The following is a 24,468-nucleotide window of genomic DNA, read 5'->3' as shown; positions in this document are numbered from 1 at the left end:
ATCAGAGTTCTCCTGATCATTGGAGTGTGACTTCCTAAATTTTAATGCCATTACCACATGTTGCTGGGCATTGTCTTGGACTGCATATTAGGCATCTAAATTCTTTGTATTTGGCATTGAATGTGCCAGGAATTTGGAAGGGAATTCAGGCTGTGTAAGCCCCCATATGTTATGCTGCTGTAGAAAGCTCTTATTGTCATCTCCTCAGACTGCTGTGGCTCACTGTTAAGGGCCTGCGATTTTGTGATAATTGGTCAACCTTGCTCATTGAGAAATCAATTCCAGGTTCATGCTATTGATGCCATTTTTCTCTATGTATTTGCAGCACTGACTTGGTCAAGCTTAAATTGAATTTTGCTTAATTGTCATTTTGTCATATCGTATGAAATATCAATTCATATTTCAGTATTTTATTTTTCATATGTACATATATATTCACAAATACTCAAAAAAACCAAGAAAAAACACAAAAAACCAAAATTTTATCTTTGCAGTATGTCAGCATAGTTAAAGGAGCCAGTTGGGCTCATAACATCTATTTATTATTTTTTTTTAAGCTATATAATAAACTATAAATATGAATAATTAATTTTATCAAATCAATTGTAATAATAATTGCCGAGAGTCATATATATTTTAAAAGATTAATTATTGCATATATTTTAATACACACACACACACACCTATGTTACCAAAAACAAGAAATGAGAAACGTAACGACAACGACAATGACAATGACAATGTGATGAGAAACGACATTTATAAAAGTTGCCTAAAAGCAAATAGTATATATATGTATGTACTATGTATGTATGTATGTATATACACGAAATACATGCAAAAATATATACAAATTAATTAATCTTGCATACATTTTATATATAATTAAAAACCTCACTAAATATAGTGAAAATAAATTTAAAATATTAACTTACTAAAAAATATTAAAAAATATATAAAATTCAAATTTATTATAAATAATTTATTTATTAAAAATTTAAAAGCTAATTCTTAACTTAAACTACATTCATAATAATTAATCTGAAGATTTTATAAATAATTTATTCACCAAAGTTAATTCTTAACTCCAAGTTAAATTACATTCATCAACAAATAGTTAACTGTAGATGCTGTGATTAACCCTTTAAATTACTTCGTCGTATCCTACATTTCTTGCTCATCGTTGGAAATAAATTATAACCTTTTATGTTCAAATGTCTTTCCCACCAAAATAGGCAGCCAACAAACGGCTGTTGCGTGATGGGAAACCCGATTGAATTTTCACAATAATTGAATAGGTATTCAAATCATATCATATGGTTTGCATAGGATAATCTCCACCCTTAATATATACCTCTAGAATTCATTCTATGATTGTCTGGTTGATCAATTTAATTTTGATATATGGTTTGCTAATTTCCACCATTCTATTGCTGATGTATGACCCTTCATGGTGAAACATTTGAATGTTATATTTCAGCAAAGCATTCTTTCTGTTCTACTTTTGGAAAAAATAGGCTGTCCTTCCCTTAAGATAGTGAATTGGGAGCAGGCACAACCATGGCACATGGGAGTGTTGAACCATTTCTTGATGATGGAGGCATTATGTGAGAAGTGCTTCAACTACTGCAGTGTGGTACTCAGCCTGTTGAAGCCTTTTTTGGAGTCATATGAATATTAAGATTTGGCTACTTGTTTGTGTGGTTTTTCTAGGCAGTTTATTAAAATGTGTGGCCAGTGATGTGTCATTCCGTACACAATAATTCACAGATTTGGACTTGTAACATACTCGGAAAGCTGAAATTGTCCATCTTTTTGGAAACTCTGAAACCTTAAAAAACACTAACATTTTGGATAAAAAACATAGATTCATTGCAAAATTCAGCTACAAAATTCATCAGATGAGATTGAAAGGGATCTGAGGGCAATGCCCTCAGCCAGCAGGGTTGATGGGCATTGCCCTTTGAGGATCTGGGGACATCACACACCATCTTCACAATATTTAACCATGCTTATATATCTAAATAATGACATTTTTGCAGTATTCAACATGGCCAAATAGAACTTTTCAAGGTAGCATATCTTTACAGTGTTTCTTCTGTGTTTTAGTGGGGTGATCAGAATAGTTGGACTCAATAAAAAAGTTGGTGAGTTGAACTAGTCAAAATCAGTAGAAAAACAGCACAAGTACTTGACAAGTTGACAAACTGTGCTCTATATAGTGGACTCTCTTCTTGATGTAAGTTTGATCAAATTTTACTTCATAAGTTTTCCAGTCTACTTCCAACTAAAGATTAAGAAACTGATGCCCATTTAAAGTTACCATGCTAGAGGCTCAACATTCTAGGATCTTTGTCCAATTTTTGTTATGGAATGTTTAGGTTATGATCGGGTTGTTTTGGACAAATGAGTGCAGCATCAGCTTGAAGGTCCTTGGGATGGATGTAGTTAGCACAAAATGACTTTGTAATCTTTTGTTAATATGTTTGTATTTGACTATATGTATTAATTAATTGTTGGCTTGTAGGTAGTTCATAGGTATCAGTTGGCAGTAGTTGTTGACAGCTGTGTTTTGCTTGGCAACCATCAAACAATTTAAGATAATCTGCTTGTAGTCAAGGAAAGTTGAATGATCCTAGAATGATCCTTGGCTGATCATCCACCGCTTGCTTCGGTTTAAGAATTTCACATGAATAAAGGTAATTCTTTTGATACTCTATTTCGCATTCATTGTTTTTTATATTCATTTATTCAAGCACGAGTCATATCAAATATAGGAGTAAACAGGTATCATCTGTGACTGAAAAAAAGAATGCAAAGTGAGATTATGAGGTGTAAGAGATGATTACTTATTTTCTATGCGCAACTGTGCTCTAGTAAATTTACTTAAATCTGGAAGCTACTGTAAACAAAACCCAAAGAGAGAGAAGGTGATTTCTTTTTGTCCGTTGGAGGATAGTTTGAGAAAAAACAGTGGGAAATATATGAAAAAGTGCATTGTTGCTAGCAGTTACATTTTTGGGAGATGTCAGTGCAGATCTCAAATGGGAAGAGAGGTACCTGCTAGATATATCCTTTGGATTTTTGACCTGTTCTTTCACAAGAATGCTAGACACCATAGCAGACAGCTCCAACTGAACTCCTGATTTCATGTCTTTTCACCCAGTTGTACATTGCACTTGTTTTTATCTCTTGAAGAAAAGATATTACTATCTTTTACCCACTTGATTCATCTTATTAGGAACTACTAACCTGTTGAGCCTATCTTAGAAAAAATAAAAACTGGTTGAGGATCAAATAATGCAAACAACAAAATGACAAATTTTAAATTTTAAATGAAAGAAGTTATGGATGCGTTATGAATGCTTAGGCTAACTTAAAAACAGCAAAGGAAAATTATTAGAGGCTGACTAAATATTTCTACACAGGAGAAACTACTAAAAGGAGAGTTTAATTTTATCTCCATTTCACATGGGGTCCCAAGCTAGGTTTTCAGGTTATCATTGAATTGCCATGTGTGCCTGTCCAGTTTATGCCCTCACAATATCCAATTTTCCAAACTCCCATGAAATCTTTGGCTGATTGCAGGGGACTAGCTGCCCTGGTCTTCTACCTTTGTTGACTAGTGGCATTGGTTTCTAGAGAGAGCTACATTGTGTTACCGTGGGCTCAAGGAATGGTCTTGGACTCGATTTTATGTTTGTTAACTGTCACATGAAAAGTAAACAAATTCTATATTTAGATTTTATGCTTGTCAACCATATCATGACGTCTCATAAAAAGTAAATAAAATTGTCATTAGATCACATTATTTAGATTTTGATGCCAAACTTGAGTGAGTCAAACTGTTAAATGTAATGACTCATTTTTTCAAGTTATAATTTTGTGTCAGAAACATGCTTAAATAAGTTCATGCTGTTAAGCTCAATTTGAGGTGTGCTTGATTAATTTAGTAGAAGCATTTAAAAAAAAAAAGTTTGGTTAAACACCCGAACACTCAAAAGAAATTACTTCAGATGTGTCACATTATGTAAAACTCTTTCTATTGCAGTAATTTGGACTCTTGTTTATGAGTTAGGTGTCCACTCTGTTTCTTCAAATGTTGATAATGCTTAACAGCATTGTTTTTGGTCAATAGAAAAGACAGAAAACTGTAAGCAGACAACCAACACATTAAATAAAGCTTGAGGCTGCTATACAAGTTTAACTGCTTGCCAACAATAGGCCTTTGCTGAAAGAGAGGACATTGCATGTTGAATATGCAAGAGAGACATACAAACTAGAAGTTGATTGGCAAATTATTGCGATGGAGAGAAAGACAACGTACGAGCAAGGAGGGAGAGCGATTTTCTTCCTGTCTGCCCTACTGTCAGGTGTCAAAAGCTATAGTGGTGTCCATACAGACATTTGAATGTCCATTATGAAGAGCATTCTAGGAACTAACAATGTACATGTAATGGATGCCATATTTAAAAAACAACAGTGAATGAAATTTCAATTTTGTATGCAACAAAACATAAAGAAACTAATCTCTTATATTGAGGAAAAAACAAATTTTATACATTTACTAGCTCGACAGTTTTATTGCAGACTGCATGCTAATGTACACCTTCTTACTTCTATGTACCTTCTGCATCACATAACACATACAAGCTCTTAATTTATTGGTCTCCTAATGCATTTTCTCACAATACTATGATGTATGGATTTTTACTGTCCTCTCAAAATTTACAGAATTCTTCATATCACCATATCTTTTTATGATTAATATCTACATCTAATCAACTACATTCTGTTCCAATGATTTGCAAAACTTAGAATTCACCATTACTTAGTAATTACATCCATTTTCCTTGTGATGGCTATCACTTCATCACTTACAATTTATTTAATTGTTTTGGAATTAAAATAAAAACAAACTATTCGACTTTGATAGCAATGTTCTTGTAAAAATATGTTTTCCACAATTTCTTATGTTACATTGAACAACTCCTTGCAGTCTTTTGTGCTCTCTAACAGAGTAGTCTGTACTGGTTTTCCCAACTCTTGGTCGCAACACATTATCTATCCAATCCATAAGACTGGCTCAATCTCGGTCCTCGACAACTACAAGACCATAATGATTGGGCAAACCTTGCCAAACTTTACGCCACTGTGCTTGTAATGCCCCGCTCGGAGATCCTTGGAACAAGGATTCAATTCAAGCCAAGGTACAAGGATCACAAAGATCGCAACGAAAGACTTAACCACCATCCCGACAAGCAACAAATGTCCGAAAGCCATTGCTCAAATTGACACACTCACAATAGGAAATAGAAATTGAAAATGACAACAATACTAAGAATCTAAGATCTGTTAAGACATGGAAAATTAAGTAAACCCAACGGGTACTAGAATCACCAAAAATCGATCCCTGAAAATAAGTGGAGATGCCCCCTGTTTTTTGCGTGAGGACCAATAGCTGACAAATTTTCGTACGAAGATGTGCAACATGCTCCACGAAGAAATACTTTTCGCGCGAGGATGTGCACCAACTGGCGTGAGAAGATACTTGGTCAAATAGCCAAGACACCCAAAACTGGTGTTGGGTTTTGCACGAGAAAGTGCCCAAATGCCACGTGAAGAAACCCAACGCACCACGTGAGATCATGGATTCTCGTGCGAGAAAGCACGATTTTGCGCGAGATCCCAAAACAAGTTAGAGAACAAAAGGGTAAAAAGCTAAGGAATGAATTTCCTCCATACTGGGGAGTGCTGGATCCACGTAGATTGAGGAACAAACACTCGAGAGCATAAACAACAAGATGTCATGAACAAGAAAGAGGAACATCTATCCATCTAAACCAAGGTAGTAAAAAGGACATACTAAAAGCAACATCGCAGTGTATAGAAGCAACATCGCAATGTGCAGAAATAACATCACAATAATTGAAAAACCAAACTAAGTACGTGGTTCCTTCCAACCGTCAATAGCATCATAAGACCATCGTGGATCCTAGCCATCTCCCAAACTATCGACCAGATCGGCAGAGCTATCTTATGAGGACATCACTACTAAAATGTGCTACAACATAAGGAAATCTAACATGTTAGAAGTAAAGCATAAGATAATCCTACAAAATAGATAACATCATCTATCATATGCTAATCATCATACGAATAGGAAATCTAACGTGCTAAACCAATAAGCAATAGATATGCTAATAAAGCAATTCGCATCATCTAATCGTATGCTAAACATCATAAACCGACATCATCTAAACATGATATCCAAGCATTCCAATGAAAACATAAATCACAAGAAAGCACACTATGGAACCCAAAGTATCAAGTGAGAACATCCAGCAACGGTCGCACTAGGACAAAAGACTGTCTTTGTACACTGGTCCCTAGTAGTGGTATGAGTAGCTATGCTTCCCAACCATGTGGCACTTGTAGGCCCACTCCCGCCGTGCTGATGGAGATAATGATCCAACCACAAACACACCCAAGCAAATGTCCATGGCTAACACACACGCTAGACATTATGATGACTGAAACCAAGAACATAGTCAATGCATAAACTATAGGTCCTGGTCAGACACTCAATGGGCTACTAAGTAGGGGCTAACATCATGAAGAATCGCTGGGCATCGAAAAGCCCAAGCTCAGATTGTGTGTCCTCAAACTTAAATGGGTGCTCACACATTGTGTCCTCAAACTTAATCGGGTGCTCACACATTTTATTATCTTAAGTTTTATTACCATACACGCATTTTGTTTAGTTATCACTTAATTAAAGCTCTCTTTGCCAACCTATGGCGCCATGATTGCCAGGCTGCGAGATAGAAGCCCCCTCCATATGCTGCCCTACCTTACCCATGCTCATCCAATGATGAGTGCCCGTAGGCATGCAAATTCCCAACCCAACCCCAATGATCATAACTTCCGGAAGCACCATGGAAGATCAGGCCTCACAAGTCACCCGACAAATGTACAAGCATGCACTTGTGTGTGGCGCACCACCATCCCGAAGATCATAACACAAGGACTAGATGAGAACAGAAGCAAAATATTACTCAACCGAAAACAACTCGGGAGGACGGATTCTACACGAATCCCAAAGAACAATAAAACCATACATCATGAAATCACTCAACTAGCCTCAATTTGGGAGTATGGATTCTACACGAATCCTAGTGTCCACGAAACAATAACAAGGGTCCAAAAGCAACCATAACATGAGGTATAAAATCACTCAACCAAACATGATGTCAGGAGTATGGATGTGACACGCATCCCAATGCAAACATAAAAGTGCAACAATGAATGGTCTGACTGACATCCAAACGGATGATCCAAGTCCACGACCGAACTGATGCCAAGAAAACTCGAGAAAACAAGGCGGCACGCAAAATGAGGTAAAAACCCCAAAAACTGAAAAAACTTCGAAATTAAAACCCATTTGGTCTTTGGGCACAAAAACCCCAAAAATCCAATAAAATTTGGGTTCGAACACTATATGCAAAAACGACCAACATAACGGCTCGAAACCCCAAACCCTCATCTTGAAAACAGGGAAAATGTTCATACCTGACCAACCGGGCATAACCAACAAACAAAAATGGAGGGAAACACTAGTTCTCAGCCTCCTAACAAATAACTACCAAAAATAGAAGTTGAAATGGAGTAGAAACAATAAAACAGGAGAGCCCTACCTCAGCCAAAAGTGGCAAAACAAGAATCTGAACCATAAAATAAAAACCCCGCAGAAGTAGCCAGAAATCACGACAATCCAAAGTCTCCCCGAGCTGGATCCAACGAGCCTGATCTCGCGATGATCTCATGCCCGTAGCTCCCACAACGAACAAGATAGTATTTCCTCATGAAGAGGATTTTGGGTTTTATTCTCAAACTTTTTAATTCAAAAGTGAGAAGTGAGGAATTAAATTCCTTTCTGGATACTTATTCACATTTCGAGTGAATAATCAATTAGGGCAAATAACTAGCCAACCTAGTTAAAACCTGAATTGACCCAAATGAAAATAGGCTATTAGCCTATTTCTAGTAATAGGAATTCATCTATGGCAAAGCTGCCAGAAAATCAAAATAAATCAATTAAAAGCTCGGAAATTCAAAAATACAGAAATTTCCTTAACAACTTTCGCGACAATGTGAAACTCTAAATGCACACACTCATTGGTCCATTCACATAATGCAAATGAGTTCGGATTTAATAATCACTAAAAGGATTAATTAAATAATTAAAATAATGATACGTTGACCATATAGGGACGACATTGGTAAGTATGATTGGTTGAATTACTAACTCCATGTGCCACTGCTAGGGATATAAATCCTGCACACTAAACAACATGATCAAGTGCAAATGCATATAACAACATAGCCGAAGCAATAAATGCTTTAAATCACCTAATTTAACCATTTATTTAATTATACTGAAATAATCCATTTACATCACTCATGTGTGCATAAAGTATAACAACGCAAGAATGAAGTAAATAACCATAACATTAAATCCATCACATAACATAATCATAAGTATGTCCAAATATCGGATAACCTGATATCATCATAAAACACATTGTCATCTCAAAATGGCATCATCATGCAATATGATCAACTGAACAACATAGTAGTCTAACATTTGTGATACTGAAATCAAGTATAATACCCGACCCTTAGGTCATCTCAAATGTAGAACATAACATGAGTAACAAATATCTCTCGGATCAAAATATAACAAGGTAAATATCCGCAACACAACCAATGAATCCAACATGGACAGTTCATTTCTAATTATTTAAGCATATAATAATGGTTGTTTAAACAACATGGAAAGACACTTGCACATAAGCGAACACAGTCATAAACATGACTAACCACTGCTACAGGAACCTACTCCAGTGTAGTAGGGTAACAATACACAGTGCAATCTCTGTACACATCTCAGGGTAATCACGAAACAACATCATGATACCACATCGATCCTGATAACCACTGGCACAAACCTCGATGAACTATAAATCACATCATAATTTCAAAAATCAGCCAAAGCATAATCAAAGCAACTGATACAGAACATAAATCCAATCACCTCAACGGTGTAGACCACTTATGGTGACAATCATGATCCCTTCTCAAGGAGAGATCAACAATGTTGCATCCATCAGGATGACTTACATAAATCAAATCGGAGAGGCACTACAGTGGTGAACATCATCTTATCCAGGGAGCTTGTCTACACACACTGTCAAGCTAGGGGGTCGGTTGGTTTTCAGACCAATTTTCAGACCATGGACTCATTCTGACTTTGCATGCCATTATTGAGGAGGCTCGACACTGTTCGGCAAAAGTTTATCGTTGCTTTGTAGACTTTTGCAAGGCCTTCAATTTGGTTCTTCAGATGGCTCTCTTCTAGAGACTTAGGGATATTGGGATTTCAGAGACTCTCTTGGTGACTATCATGAGATTATATGAGAGGGTTTCAGGCAGGTCAAGAATCTTCAGGGTTGCTCAGACTATATTTAGAGCACCAGTGGGGTGAAGTAGGGCTGCCCTCTCCTCCCTACTCTCTTTGGTATTTACATTGATGAGCTCGAGACATTCCTCCGTGATTTCTTGCTTCGTGGTGATAGCTGCTACTTACATTAGTGTTGATATCCATTTTGCTCTTTGTTGACGATGTGGTTCTTTTGGCTTTGTCCCTTGAGGGGCTATAACGACTACTTGATGGGTTGGCTTCTTTTTGTGGTTTGCAGGGTTAATTGCGAACCTGGGCAAGAGTTGGGTGATGGCCTCCAACTCCTTGAAGACCTCACATCTCCACTTCTACTTTCTGGGCAAGGAGGTCGAGATCACTCCCTTCTATACTTACCTAGTTAAGCTCTCCAGAGCCCTCTTTTGTCTGAGATTGACTATGCAACCCTATGTAGATAAGGGGTTAGATTCCCTGACAATCCTAGAGTAGCAATGCTAGAGTGGCAATGCTTTAGACACCACTTCCAGGATACCACAACCAAGATGTCCCTTTTGGACTCTTTGGTCAAATTGATGGTCCTATACTAATCCATTGTCTGTGGGCCCTCTCTTTTGGAGGCAAATTGGGCTGCTATCAAGCGAGTTGAGACCCTTCTCCTTAGGCGCATTATTAGATGTCATTGATCCACTCATAGTATCATCTTAGCCGATTTCGACGCTTATCCTTTTAGACTTGGGACCATCTTTGATATGGTTTGGTTTCTTCATGGGCTTCAAAGCTTCGCAGATTTTTCTGAGGTTTACCACAGATCCTCATACTTGGCCTACTATTCTTTGAAGGTAATTGCGAGTTCCGATCTAGCGGGAAGGGTTTACTGCTAGTTCGCTCATACCTCAACCCTTCTTCATTGGGTCAAGATTGTGGTTGACTGCCTTCCCCCCTTTCAGTTCTCTCTTGATACCCCAACTCATCTCCTTCCTTTTTAGCAAGAGTTGGATGAGCATGTTAGGACCGACATTTACAATTACTACATTATCATGACTTAGAGTAATCCTCTAGGTGGGCTATGCCCGAGGATGATTTTCTATGCTGAGCATTGCATGGATATTTAGGACGGGCATATTGTGTGTGTTAGTACCTCACTTGCCGCTAGACTATGCCCTTAGCATCTCTTTGGTCTCTTTCACAGTGGATTCTCATTGGTTATGTATTCAGACTAATCATCAGATCGATATGGAGGATAGGATTTGTTGCTCTGCCTACTTGGGGAGACAGAGATTGAGACATTTTATTTTCTGCTGCCCCATCTTCTAGGAGATTAGGGGGAGGTTTTACTGCCTATTTAGAGAGCGTAGATCTCTTTCTTCTTTCTTCAAATACACAAATCAGAGGTTTCTTGCCCTTTTTCTTTAGGAGGCTTTGTGGGTACATGACCACACTTTGTAGAGTCACATACCTTTGACTCAGACTTAAGACCAGCTCATCATGTTTGTCTTTGCCCTTGGGTCTCCTACCTAGGAAATGAAGCGATCCCTCGACCATGCTTTTGGCCACTCTAGGATTGTGAGACCTCGTAGAGGTTACGCTCGGGAGCTGTACCACCCCATGTCCAGTGGCTCCTTGAGGCGGTTTGGAGTGCATCCCCATCCCAAAACATAACCTTATGTTCTAGACTACTTCTTGCATGTGAGGAGTACATAGGCTTTCTTGGTTGTGCTCTTTTGCTTTCCTGTTTTGTTCTTTCTGCGGGCATCGGTTTGTGCTCCTGCTGTTGGCAGTTGCCCTTCTTATATGCTTTCACTTCCTTACACCCTTGTGGTCTCTTGCTGGACATTAATAAATTTATCTTTATCTAGATCTCTGCAAATTGGTATACCTTCCTCCAAATTCAATCTTATTCACCAAATCATGGCAAGAACCATGTGCACAATGCATCTTTTGTTTTCATAATGTATATAACTCATTGATTTATTCTTCTCTTCTGTTCCAAGTTGCATTTTGTAAAGAAATGTGTAGAATGTAACTCGTGACACAAATGGTGTTATTTGAGATGATTTAGTGGATGTTTCTCTTTCTAGTTTGGGGCAAGGCGTAGCTACTTTTTGTTGGCATCAATAAATCTCAAAGTGTCAATCTCTAATAAGCACAATCCTGTGGTGATTATGTCGATAGGTATTCCTGTTGTGAGAAAAACTTTGTGTTAGGTACATATATAGTGGGCCATAATGATCAAGATATGAAGGATGGCCACTAAAATAATCTTGACCTTTGAAGTCTTGCCCATAGGATCGTAAAGAATCAATGGCTCATAATCGCCATACAAATTTCTTGCAAGTTAATATTTGTAGGGCATTTTTGGTGCAACTATCATTTTATCAATGCAATCGGATTTCCACAATCCATTAGAATATGAAATATAAGCTTCTGGTTTTGATTGTGAGTATTTTTATCATCAGCATTTCGGATCACACTCCATGATCTATCATTAGGTTGAAAGAGAGTGCAAGAGATGAATTCTTTTGTGATCATTACATCATTTTTTATTTTTCTTTGGTAGTTTTTGGGAACATTTTCTTTTTGCAAGAGAAGAATCACTAAAATAACCTTGACCTTTGAAGTCTTGCCCATAGGATTGCAAAGAATTAATGGCTCATAATCGCCATACAAATTTCTTGCAAATTAATATTTGTAGGGCCTTTTTGGTGCAAGTATCAGTTTATCAATGCAATCGGATTTCCACAATCCATTAGAATATGAAATATAAGCTTTTGGTTTTGATTGTGAGTATTTTTATCATCAACATTTCGGATCACACTCCATGATCCATCATCAGGTTGAAAGAGAGTGCAAGAGATGAAAAATGTGAGATGAATTCTTCTGTGATCATCACATCTACCCATTTTTTCTTATTGGCAATCATTAATAGCATGTCACAATTGTTGCAGATTCTTGAGGTACTCAATTGTCCTGAATGTAGTATTTTTTTGAAATCTATATCCGCTGGTAATTTTTTGTTGTGATTTGTTTCATTCTAAAATATTTCTGTTGTCATGATAAATGAAGGCACTAGATTTGTAGTTTTAAATGTACCTAGGGCCTCAAAGGCACTGGATGTTTAATGTTAGATCCCAGTTTGTTATTTTGCTTAGAGAGATTTTATTTGGTGGTTTTAGATTTTTATTTATTTTTTCTTTCTTGTTCTTTAGGTTATATTGCTTGGACATGTATTGATTCTCATTTTATTTGAGGGTTTGTGCCTTTTTTATCCTGATTTGTTCTAGAGTAGTTCAAAAGGGTTTGTTTAACGACCTACAGGATGTGTTTTCTTTCTGCTCTTATAGGTTGATGTTTTTGTTTGGGTAAAATTTAGCACTGTTGGTTCAATTGAAAATAATTTTATTTCTTGCTTGCAATAAATTGCATCTGACATTTCTGTAGCTGGGACTGTGAATCCTAATTTAAGCCATGGATTGTTGGGTTAGAGCAGGGGATGAGAATTTGGTGTTTTCCTTTGGCCTATATTTTATTTGTACAGATTAGCTTATCCAATTTGTTTGGAGGACTTCTTTTATCCTCCTGCATCCTGTGAAATGGAATTCAAAGCGGTAATTTTAATTAATTTTTTATTTAGGAAGAGGGATGATGCAATTTTGTTTTTGCCTTTTTGATGCCAACGCAGGAACCTGCTACAGTTTTATTGGTTTGTTGTTTGGCATATTTTTTGTTCTTATTTTATTGTTTATAGTTTATAAACAGGTATAAGCAATCCAATTCCTTCTTGATTATTAGGTTAGAAAGGTTCACTTTTTGTTTTTGGTTGGTATATTAACAAATTATGTTTGCAAACGCTTCCTATAATTCAATAGCAGTGCCAGCAAACAAAATTGTGACATGCCGTCCGTGGGACCACCAGGAGTAGCTCACCTTTTTCAACAATTCTAGCTATGTTGGTTGGGTAGAATATTTTTCGAGAGTTTTAATGTCTTTATTCTGTACTTTTATAATATTATTCTTGATAATCAACAACTGCGGTTATGTAAGAAAAATAAATTGTTTTTCTACAAGGTTAATTTCTGAGAACAAAAAAGAAGTCACTATAATTAGATGTCATTTGAAGTTTGGAAAAAGAATGGGGCTGTGAATCTTGATGTAAAGTAAGTGTTGCTGATTATTTGAAGCTCTTGGTACTTCCAATGCTTGCCAAAATGAAGACAACTCCAGTGGCATACTTGAAACGGAGAGAGTTTTTGAGTGCATCAGTGACCTGTATGTTCTCAAGATATTTATATTTTCTGTACATTCAGTATGAGATTTAGTTTACAACAGGTTTCAGGATGGCGAGGTGATTTACTTTTTGATATGTATTTGATCATCATAATCCAAGTGCAACAACACTGGTGAATAAGTGAAGGGCCCATATAAAGGCTGATGAGTAGTCCTTGTTTCATTGACATGACCTGTTATGTCAGTACATATTGACATTGACTGATATTTTTCAGTGCTCCTATCTTACATGGGTCTAAGTTTGTAGCCATTCTATAGCTGCCTGTGCTTATTTCTGAGGTGTAACAAAACATTTTGCTGTGGGCTGGTAGTGTGAATCACAAGTGAGTTAGAAACAGTTTTGTGTTGTGGTATCTGTTCATTTTTATTGAACACTATAATCTTTTGTCTGTTAGTCGATTGGATTTGTTTATACAACCTAACAATATCTAAATCTGTGGTTCATCAACAGTTGAGGGATGATTTCCTTATTCTTACATTCGTTAAGTATCTTTGTTCATTGATTTCTAAACTCCTGTTACATGCTGAAGCTTTCTGATGTTTATAGTATGTTTCTATGCAATCAACAGTCACCCTCAAAGCATAATGAATCTGAAGCTAGAATAAAATTTGTTTGACATATTTCTCAGGAAGGTATGGGCTGCATTTCATTCTGTAAGCGTTGTTTCTTTGAGGACATTCAGAGAAAATTATGGGAATAGTAGAGGAGTAAAAAAGAAAGAAGTGGATTAAGGTAAATCTTTGTAGACACCGTTTCTTCTGATGATGAATTTGCATTTTCTAAGACATGCAGGACTCCAATGGCGCACTTTTGTAAGTTTTATTCCCTGGTATTGTACTTGTTGCAGGTATGATATGGATGCAAAAAGGAAATATCTTCACATTCCCCTAGGTATACAATTTTAGATGCTAGTAGATATAATTATGACCCGAATTGCACAAGTGTTGTTAGTGTTTCCATTAACATCTCTCCAGTGTAAAATATATGAGATGAGGGCATTATGATATCATCCGTCTCCCCTGCATTTATTTGTGCCATAAAGAGTTTGCTTACAATTGTTTCTGCTAGCCTTGTGAATCCCCACTGGAAAAGGCAATGACGAGGAGATGGGACACTGTGTGAACTGGAGTTGCTGTAAGCATCAAACAAGGCTATTGGAGGTTAATTTTGGGGAATATAGATTAAGGGAGAGGATCTATACTTGAGCACCCTAATTTTGAACTTCTCAAAGTTCTATAAATCACAAATCATTTTCGATTCTATACAGGTTAGAAAGTTCAAATCAGGGCCTGTAGTGAAGTTAGTCTTGAATCAAACTTTACCCCATAGACTCCACCTTGTTAGTCCAGGCTTCAGTTTTTTCAACCCACTCCTACCTTAACAAACCAAATGCCTGTTTTTATTGCCACAAGGAAGGACAGCTGATTAGGGACTACCCTGTTTGCAAACCCAAAGTCACTTTCACCCTATTGTCAACTACCCCTTTATCCCTCTTAACCCTGTCAGTTGATCATGCCTCTGACTCTCGAGATGAATCTCCTCTTGGCACTGTTCCCCCCTCTTCCCCTTCTACTCAACCTTCACAACACCGTTCCTGCTCCCATTCAAGGCCGTATATTAATATTCCTACATCTCGTCCTCCTTCACAGCCAGTGAATAACTCTCTTCAATTCTCTGCTCTAAATTCTCTTTCCTTCATTTCAAATTATTCTTCTGATAAACCAGGTTCGTATAAGGAAGCCATCCTTGAAGAAGGATGGAGGATGATCAAGAAAAGACGGAAATTCCAGCTCTGCTGCTGACCAATGCATTGGGAATAGATCTACTGTTCCTAGAGCTAGATCTTCCTCACCAGGGCTTCATAGACAAAGGTCCAGATCCCCTGTTCAGGACCTCTCCAGGGCACTTATCCTGCTTTAGCAACAAGATGCTTCATGTGAGATCTAGTTCAAAGAGTGACTTAGAGGATATGGATTCCCTTCGTAAAATCCTATGGAGTTCTTGGTTATTTCATGGAATGTTAGGGGTCTTTCGATCCCCTCAAGACGTGTGCATGTCCAAAAGGCTTTGCAAATCCACAAGTCTGATGTCATTTTTTTGTTGCGAGAAGTCAAAATAGCAGAAACACGCGTTCATTTTCTCTTCAATCATTATGGAAAGAAGGCTGATTTAAATTCTTGGAATCGCACCTTGGTTAGCCAAGTTTATTATTTCTTCAGGAGTTGATCTCAAAAATAATTGTGTTTAGTGCTTACTGCTGTTGTATGGGAGGTCCATTTGGCCTGTGCTCCATATATGCTCCCAATGACTCCACATCGCGAATCAAACTCTGGGAGTGGATGTGCAATAACCTGCCAACCACAAAATGGTTATGGGGAGGTGATTTTAGTATGGTAGAAGATCATCATGATATAAGCTGGTTCAGCCCTCACAAATTATTTCAAAAACAATTTGATGCTTGGATCCTTGCAAGGAATTCCTTGGGAGTTGCTGACCCAATTGTAGACCAAAGAGATTCTCATCTCAATCACTGGTTTACGTGGTCTAACTCTAGAGAAGGTGATCTAAGGAAACTTAGTCATCTTGATAGATTCTACCTTCCATCAATCTATTTTGTTGACTTGGCAACTCCCTGGATGCCCTTCAAAATCTAGTAGCCTTCCTTACAAGCTCAATACTTCTCACCTCAATCACCCTGACTGTCTTGCTTCTCTCATTTCCATTTGGAATGACATTCCAAGACCTCAAGATGGTGACAGCTGGATACAATGATGTTATTGCCTGTTGTACTACTTTCCTACATGCTTTTGGGAGAAGAATAGCTAGACAAAGGTACAGAATGATTTTTATTTATTTTAAGGTATCGATTGGAAAAAAGAGTTCTTAATTCTGCGCCCAATAACATTTCTCTCCAGCATGCTGTTGCTGCTGATGAAACAAAACTCAGAAGGTTTGAATTTTATTGAGGTCGAGGGATTCAGATACGGGCAAGTCTTCATTCAAAGGAGACAAAAGTACAAAATTCTTTTTTCAGCCATCTTAAACACAAACATTCTAAAGAAAGAATTGTCCATAGATGACCAAGAATGACAAACTCACAATTCGATAGACATAGAATCTACTTTCTTTCAACGTTATATCAGCAACTCTTTATGGATCCTGCTGGAGGTGATCAATTGCAGGAGATTATTGCAGACGTGGTTGGAAATTGAATTCCTACTAAAAATAATCCTGAACAGCGGATGTATATGGATTGCTCTCTTAGCTTGAAGAGTTTGATGCCACTCTGAAGGATATGGCTGACTTAAAAGTTCAGAAATGGAACATTTACCTGCAGAAATATACAAATCAATGTGGCCTTTCATTAGGGAGGACTTTATGAAGCGTGCAAAGAAGCTTTAGCGCAAGTCTCCCTTGGTTCCTCTCCCAATCAAGGTTTGATTAAACTAATTGCTAGAGGCAAAAATGAGAACAACATTTCAGATTGGAGACTAATCATGCTTCTTAATACTTCATATAAGATTATAGCTAAAACTATTGCTAAAAGAATCATATGTGTAAAGTTTCTTACCAGATTTCAATTCGATGGCAGACTGATGGACAGTTTTGTTGCAGGTAAGAACACTAATGCCAATGGACTGATTCGCTTCCAGAATCTGTAGAAGTTAGTGCAGAAATAACAGAGATAAAACAATATTATTGAACTCAGAATGTCCTTTGATCCTTTTGATGTGCTTGCATTAATTGATTTCGATGCCTTGTTTACTTGGGTGGATCAAGTATACATATCACATGAAAGGTTGTGATGATGAATGGACATGTCTCTGAATGGAGACATGAACATTCACAATCATGCTTTAAATGATTAGTTCGGTGTAACTAATCATGCCTGATTTGTTTACAGACTTAACACAAGTCTAACAATTTATAACTAATCATAATGATCTGCAACCTGATATAAAGTATAGATCGATAGTGATCTAAACATCAAAGGAATCAGAGTAAGTTTCAATCATTCCTTAAATGATCTCAGGATATATATATGATCATCGGTTTCAAGTGTGCATATCACAGTTATTGTCAGACCGAAGCTACATGCTTTAACACTCCCTCTTAGCTAGGGAAGACAAAGTGCATGTATATAAGTTCTCCTTATTTAAAAGGTATCATCTAGATATATTTAAGAGAATCAAGTCTCATGATATTCTTTCCAGTTATGGTGGGTACACAGATATCAAGTCTCATGATATCCACCATAAGGGATCATGGTATATCCATATTACATATTTTGTGATCACATAACACATGATATCAAGTATCATCTAACATATAATACCTAGTTTTACGTATCATCTAATACATGATATGAGGACTCACCTAACATGTGATACACAATTTTACATATCACCTAACACGTGATATGAGGAATCACCTAACACGTGATACACAGATTTACATATCACCTAACACGTGATATGAGGAATCACCTAACACGTGATACCCAATTTTACATATCACCTAACATGTGATATGAGGAATCACCTAACATGTGATACCCAGTTTTACATATCACCTGACACGTGATATGAGGAATCACTTAAGACGCGATACCCAGTTTTACATATCTGCTAACACGTGATATGAGGAATTACCTAACATGTGATACCTCATTTTAGATATCACCTCAATATGATATCAGAGATATGGTATGACCGAGAATATCTCATGATATTCACCATAACTCAAAATGTTCAAAGGTAATGTGCACTTATCATAGGAACATTCATAATCTATTGTGGTATGTTTCAATGATCACACGATGTCTATCACAATCTAGAAGGTCATGGTCTGTTTTAGGGAACTGAATCCAACATGCTAGAAATCATATATCATGATCTGTTTCAGCCATCACACTATGTCTATCATGATTGTAAGATCGTCATCTTCCAATAACAATAACAAATACAAGTGATAATCATATGGAAGTTGTCACTTCCTCATGATTACGACAGGGCCTATAAGGCATTAAATGATTTCATTAGTATAATAATCAATTAAATAAAGTTTACCTCATAAGTATTTCACCTTCAACAGTGAAACTCCCTCTCAATCACTATGATCGGGATTGTCACAAGTTGACTGAACCCATCTGCTCCCTCAGAAGCTCGAGTTCATCAACATTTTGACCTCTTTGAAGATGCCAAACTCCCTATGAATTTGAATTCCATATGCTTTCATCCTTGTGTTTCAAATATTTCCTTTTCATAAGGTGAGCCCATATGGGAAATATAATGCATGCTTCAATTTTCATCCTTCATAGAATATTTGTCGTTTTGACTCTACCATCCATTGATAGATTATATTCTATCTATACACACTTTCCATCATTATAATATTAACCCATCTGCGTATCCATCATTATAAATTTAACCCATCATATGCTATGGTTCTCTTTATAATGACTGACTTATGGTTCTTTAGAGTGATGAAGCCACATTGACTGATAGGAGGTCAGCTAAATTTTGTTTTCCAGTACTCAGATCATTCTGCATATAATCTTGTGCATTACACGACAAGGATTCTTCTCCAAAATTTATATTGATCACGACATCCATCTATAACTTACTCTGCAAGAGAAATTATTTGCAATCAATTCTCATGTACGCATTAGCACCTTTCATGGAGTTTTCACGAGTCAGATGCGAATGTGAGAGAATAAACTTGGTGAATAATTCGGCATATCCATTAGGCAGTCATAAGTGTTGTTAGTGTCTGTGTACAGGTCTGCAAAGTAATATTCTCACTGTAGGAAATTGATAGCTTGAATAGATGAGTCATCAGACCAACAATCTTGAAGCCCATGAACTTGGATATAGGTTTTAACCGAGCTGCAATGCCAAACACCATTAATACATAATCTGCTATCTCAATTGTTATCTCTGCTGGTGAGAGCATCTCCAGTTTTCAGTGCTTCCAATGAATTTTCCGTTATGGGTTTCATTTCATATGTTCAGAATTTTACTGTCAAAGCTTATGCCAATACTAGCCTAAACTGGGCGATTTAATAAGATGTTCAATTATGTCTGCTTGATATTTGGCCATCTGTTCAGTTTGGTAATACATGCATATATCCTTTGTAAGAGTGAGCCTTTCCGTGCAAGAAGCCATAGACAAATAGGGATTGAATCCATATAATCAGAATGAATGTTTACGCTCTCACCTCAATACAAAATAAAATATTAGGCCAATCAATTTCCATAGACTGTCTATGGCATAAGTTGTTGCATCATTATCAGTTTGTATTGCAATTTGGTCTCGTGGGCTCGCTTCTTTATTTGGGCACACTGTCGAGACGGAGTCTGAAGAGAAAAATTTCTTGATTTCTCCACATCTAGTGGCCCATCCTTATCCAATCTTCACACGACCTCCTCCATCTCACATATTCTTTTTGGAGGACACGTAGATGTCACGACAAGTTCTGAAAACCAAGACCAATAGTTCACATGCATTGGATATTTGCATTTGAAAAATAAATCAATATTGTGATGTGAATATCAGGATTTAACTGTGTGATTTTGAGTCAAACTCATTGACCCATGTTTCATGTTTGACTCAAAATCACACAGTTAAATCCTGATATTCACATCACAATTTGATTTGCTGTGGAAATTATCTCCTACTTATCAAATAAATCAATAACTTCTTCAAAATATCTGCCTGATCTTATACTCTTCGCACCAGGCCCAAACACATCAAACGTCAAACACTGTATTGATATTCCATCAGGCTCCTCTTGAACCAGATTTCTGATATGACATTGTAGAGGCATTCTGATCCACTATAGATGCTTCAGAATGAACAGGCCTGGGGTTTGCCTGCTCTGATACCATGTAAAGTTTCTTACCAGATTTCAATTCGATGGCAGACTGATGCACAGTTTGTTGCAGGTAAGAATACTAATGCCAATGGACTGATTCGCTTCCAGAATCTGTAGAAGTTAGTGCAGTTTTAACAGAGATAAAACAATATTATTGAACTCAGAATGCCCTTCGATCCTTTTGATGTGCTTGCATTAATTGATTTTGATGCCTTGTTTACTTGGGTGGATCAAGTGTACATATCACACGAAAGGTTGTGATGATGAATGGACATGTCTCCGAATGGAGACATGGACATTCACAATCACACCAGTTTGGTGTAACTAATCATGCCTGATTTGTTTACAGACTTAACACAAGTCTAACAATGTATAACTAATCATAATGATCTCCAGCCCGTATAAAGTATAGATCAATAGTGATCTAAACATCGAAGTAAGCAGAGTGAGTTTCGGTTATGCCTGAAATGATCTCAGAGAATATATATGATCATCGGTTTCAACTGTGCATAACACAGTTAGTCAGACTGAAGCTGCATGCTTTAACATAATGCATAGACCAGGAGATTGTAAGACCCAAGCTAACTGGTTTTATAGGTGGAAGATTCATCCTTGACAACTTGGTGTTAGCCTGGGAAAATGCTGAATGGGCTCAACAAACTAGTTAAAATTACTTCTTCATCAAGTTGGATTTTGACCAAACATGTTATAGGATAGATGACAGTTTATCTTGAAAATGCTTAAGTGGTTAGGCTTTGGTCCCAAACTCATTTCCCATATAAAACTCCTTGTTTATGATGCTAATGCTTGCTTAAGCTATCAATGGTTCAATTACTCAAGCTTCTTCCCTTCAAAGATCGATCAGAAAAGGCTGCCCCTTAGCTCCCTTGCTCTGTGTCCTCATTGCTGATGCACTTGGCTACCTTCTACATCATGCAAATCAACAAAATCTCATTCATGGAATCTCTCTGCCAGGTGATGAAGTGGCTCTGTATTCCCACTTTGCGGATGATAGCCATTTATTCATACAAAACTTTCAAGGGGAGATCAGCAACACCCTTGAAATTTTTGACTTGTATCGTTCAGCTTCAGGCTCACTAACTTCTCTGAATAAGACCGAATTTTGGATGATCTCAGCTGATGCACCACTACCTTGGATACCATCGCAATATATCTTGGCGTTCCATTTGGGATAGGAGTCTCTTTATAGGTTTGTGGACATGCACAAATTAAAAAGTAAAATTGATCTTTGGTTGATCAAATTTCTCCCCATGGCTGGACACATCCTCATTGCCAGTCATTTTTATGTTTCATCATGTTGGCTTCCCTCAAAAAGCCGTTATAAGGAACATGGAATAAGAAAAAGGGCCTGCCTGTTGCTTCTTGGTTGTATTGTATTCAGCCAAAGAGCAAAGGGGATTTAGGAGTGATGACCATTTCACACAAGGAGTTTGCTTGATTTCCAAATGGATTGATTATTAGAGCACTTGATGGAGCAGCACCATGGAAGTTGCTGATTAGACATAGAATTGCTACTTCTAAAGCCAATAATAGGAAAGAATTCGGGTGGAAAGATATAATTCTTATGGCAAAATACTTAAAACCTCAAGCCTCTAGACAATTTTTGAGCATATGAAAAGTATGCAGCAGCTCTCTTCTTCTTGAATGGAATGTACAAGATCTTAACCATGGGTTCAGTTTCTCATCTTCATAAATTTCGTGAAACCAATTGATATTTTTTCTGGAGCAACCTCTTGCTCTCAATTTACAATTGCATGGTAAACTCTTTTTCAAAAAAGGTATCTGAGAGTTTAGGGGCATTTGGGAGTTTTCCACATCAAGCTGGAGAAGTGACTCACAACTTATACATGAATACAAATCTTTCTGAAGTTCTGATCAATGACATCCACAAAGTCCATGAAGCTGTTCCACTAACTCTTCAATTAAAACTTTCAACTCCCATTTCATGCAACTTTTTAAAAGATTGGAGGTGGCTGCCAGGACATAATTTAAAGAATTTTTCTCTTGAACTAATTTATCATTAAATTCTGCCTTCCATCCAAACCCATCTAAGGCTAAATTTGAAATGGCGAGTGTATCGGTTTAAGTTCAAATGGTATAACTTGAGCTTGGCTGTTTGGAAATCCAAAACTGAAGCTACAGAACAAATTCTTACTTGGAAGACCACGCACGTTAAGGTTGGTGTTGGAGAGTGCCGTTCTTTCCTTTCTACATATTCCTCCAAATGTCCTTTTTGTCACAAGACAGAAACTATTAAGCACACCTTTTGGCTATCCAAACATGCAATTTTTTTTCGCAAACAATTAAATCTTTCATTTCTATATTCCACAGAAATTTAAGCTGGAAATCAGCAGTGTTAGTGATGCATTGCTCAGAGAACGTGGTATATGAATTGTTTTGTCAATGTACTTTTTTATATATTTGGATGTTAAGATGCAAAGCTGTTCTTGCTAATGCCTATGTGCGTATAGAAGTTATTATGCATTCTTTATTTTGTTGTATCATTTTGCAGCTATCCTCCCTTGCTAAAGCCTTAAAAGAGAAGTTCAGCTACAATAAGGAGCTCAAAAAACAATGTTATCAAATTCAGTCCAAGCAATTGTTGTTGCTAAAGTCCACAATGGATCCCTTCTCAGAACTATTAAGTTATAGTGGAGGATCACGTGCTGGAGATTCTTGGAGAAAAGTTTTATGGTTTCTCATAGAAGTTTTTTAATAATGTGTTGTAATGACTTGTTACAGTTGTAGTCTTTCTCTGAGTGTTCTTTTAAGGCTTGTGCCTTAAAGACCCATGATTTGTAAATTATTATTATTTTTAATATAAATGCATTTAAAAAGAAGACTTATTTATAACTAAGATTTTAAGATCACATGTTTTCATCAAGGTGTCAAAAGAAGAATGAGTGGCCAATACTTGTATACCAAGTTATGTTTTGTTGGTGTGCTATGTGACATCATATAATTTGATATTGTTTACATTTAAGGAATACATTTCATTCAACATGTGTAGTCATTGTTAACAATAACAACTTTAAAGTCACTAATATTAGTGCAATAGTGTAAAGTATAGTAGACATTAAATCAACAAGTGCTATCACAATTATTAGAAAATGGTCACCACTCAATTTTCTATCCTAATAGTTTCTCTTAATTAAATAGTGTGGAAACCTCCTTTAATTGAATCAAAATAATGAGATCTATGAAAATTATCCTCACATAAGCTTTATTAGATATAATTGTTGTTAAAGGATTAGAAAAATCGACTTGTAATGTTGCAAAACAAGAGACACAATGTGTCAAAGTTCTTGCCAATACTCTAATTAGTTTAAAGTAGATAGAAAGTTAAAGATAGAAATGAGAACTGATATGGAGGTAGGTGGAGAGAGATATATAGTGAGACATAGATGGGGAAGAGATTAAAAAAGAAATACACAGGAATGGAATTTGAGGGACGAAGAGATAGATTTAGAGTTGTAGGAAGAGGGTGGCATATTGCTACATAGGTGTCGTGTCTAGAGAGAGAGAGGTGGGAAAATGCAAAAGATGAGGGAGAGGTAGAGATAGAGATAGTTAGATGGGGAGAGGAGTGATGCAGAGGGTAATGTGGTTGACCCAAACACAACCTTGATTTCAACCACCCTATATGATCCCTCTTGGACTCCTATCACCAGACGTATGCACCATGTCTAAATTAAGAACAAACTTTTCTATGGTCCTCTCCAATGAACCCTTCAAAGACGTTCCAACTTTCACATGGTGAGTCTCACCACTCACTCTTCTAGGCTTCACAATTAGGTTCAAATT

General features: G+C 36.9%; 1 protein-coding gene across 6 annotated transcripts in view; it reads left to right on the top strand.

The window, feature by feature from the left end:
* Positions 1-23,517, top strand: part of LOC149538860 (Ribosomal protein S5/Elongation factor G/III/V family protein) — a 56,318-nt gene extending 32,801 nt beyond the window's left edge. Inside the window, exons 3-5 of one of the 6 annotated variants that reach the window (XR_016356118.1) lie at positions 2,528-2,699; positions 14,395-14,498; positions 23,177-23,517. The gene's annotated coding sequence lies outside the window, so the exon portion shown is untranslated. Of the gene's footprint in view, positions 1-2,527; positions 2,700-14,394; positions 14,499-14,613; positions 14,653-23,176 lie in introns of those variants that run through there. The other 5 variants (XR_016356115.1, XR_016356119.1, XR_016356117.1 and 2 more) reach the window with 5 other exon arrangements.
* The last annotated feature ends 951 nt before the right edge of the window (positions 23,518-24,468 follow it).

The sequence above is a fragment of the Cupressus sempervirens genome, chromosome 9, assembly GCF_028749045.1.
Source record: "Cupressus sempervirens isolate cs-2001-9-10 chromosome 9, ASM2874904v1, whole genome shotgun sequence".
NCBI lineage: Eukaryota > Viridiplantae > Streptophyta > Pinopsida > Cupressales > Cupressaceae > Cupressus > Cupressus sempervirens.
The sequence above is the reverse complement of the archived record's forward strand: the minus strand, read 5'-3'. Positions and strand labels throughout refer to the sequence as shown.